This window comes from Dioscorea cayenensis, chromosome 16, assembly GCF_009730915.1.
Source record: "Dioscorea cayenensis subsp. rotundata cultivar TDr96_F1 chromosome 16, TDr96_F1_v2_PseudoChromosome.rev07_lg8_w22 25.fasta, whole genome shotgun sequence".
NCBI lineage: Eukaryota > Viridiplantae > Streptophyta > Magnoliopsida > Dioscoreales > Dioscoreaceae > Dioscorea > Dioscorea cayenensis.
Window position 1 is genome coordinate 8,844,149 of NC_052486.1, and position 1,298 is coordinate 8,845,446.

Genomic DNA, 1,298 nt, shown 5'->3' on the forward strand with positions numbered 1-1,298 from the left:
CAAAGTGATCATCTTCACGTGCTCTCCAGGGTTGGTCTCTTTATTGCTCGGCAAGCTTCCATGTGGCCTTTCAGAGAGAGACTTCGCAATTTGCCCCACTTGATTTTCAAGGTTATGCAAACAGGCGGTGTGGTTGCGAAGTGAAGCCTCGACTGATTCAAACCTTGTATTTGTAGATTGTACAAATCTAGTCAAGTGCTTCTCTTAGTCATTCATTCGGGTTTCCAAACCTGAGACTCTGTTGTCCACCTGAGGGGCATGTTGTTCTTGTTGGAAACCCGGTGGCCCCATGGCCTTTTGTGGACCCTAATTACTCCATGAGAAATTGGGATGATTCTTCTAACCCGGATTGCAATTATTGCTATATGGGTTTCCTTGAGGTCTCATGCCATTACCTATAAAATCAACGTTCTCCAACGAAGAAACATCACCGATAGAGATCGGGCAATCGGAGGGAGCATGTCCTCCACCACACCCGGTGCAATTAGTCATGGCCGCCACTCTGTTTGAAGTTAGAAGATCTAACTTCTTACTCAAATTTTCCACTTGAGCCGCCAATGAAGTTACCGCATCTATTTCATGGAGATCGGCCATTTTTTTCTTCTCCCTAGCATTCCATTGGTAGCTGTTTAACTCCATTTCTTCAATTAACTGATGGGTCTCATCGGGGGTCTTGCTACCTAAGGTACCTCCTGCTGCCGCATCCAAAAGTTGCCTTGTACTCAGGTTCAAACCATTATAAAAGGTCTGAACAATCATCCACTCCGGAAATCCATGTTGCGGGCACTTTCTCAAGAGCTCCTTGAACATTTCCCATGTCTCGAATAGAGACTCCAATTCCAACTGAACAAAGGATGAGAACTCGTTCCTAAGCTTTGTAAATTTTTCGGGAGGGAAATTACAGGCAAGAAAAGCTTCTACCATCTCCTCCCATGTTGTAATCGATGCTCTAGGTAATGAGTATAGCCACTGATTCGCTGTCCCTTTAGGGAAAATGGGAAGGCTCTCAACTTGATGGCATCATCCGTCACTCTGTTTATCTTTAGCATATCACACACCTCGAGAAAACTCTCTATATAACTGTTTGGATCCTCATCGGCCAAACTGTTAAACTGTGTGGATTGCTGCAATATGTGGATGAATGCCGGCTTCAGCTCAAAGTTCTGAGCTGTAATCGGGGGATGCACAATGCTCGATTGTGTCCCCAACACTGTAGGTCTGGCATAATCAGATAGTGTCCGCTGTTGCTCGTTCTGTTCTGCCATGTTTTCAAATCCTTCCACTTCCAAATCAGCTAA

At 45.0% G+C, this 1,298-nt stretch overlaps 1 non-coding gene across 1 annotated transcript; it reads left to right on the plus strand.

Moving 5' to 3' along the window:
* Positions 1-769: 769 nt before the first annotated feature.
* Positions 770-876, plus strand: LOC120279750. Its single transcript, XR_005542053.1, has one exon. It is a non-coding gene; the product is annotated as a small nucleolar RNA R71 (small nucleolar RNA).
* The last annotated feature ends 422 nt before the right edge of the window (positions 877-1,298 follow it).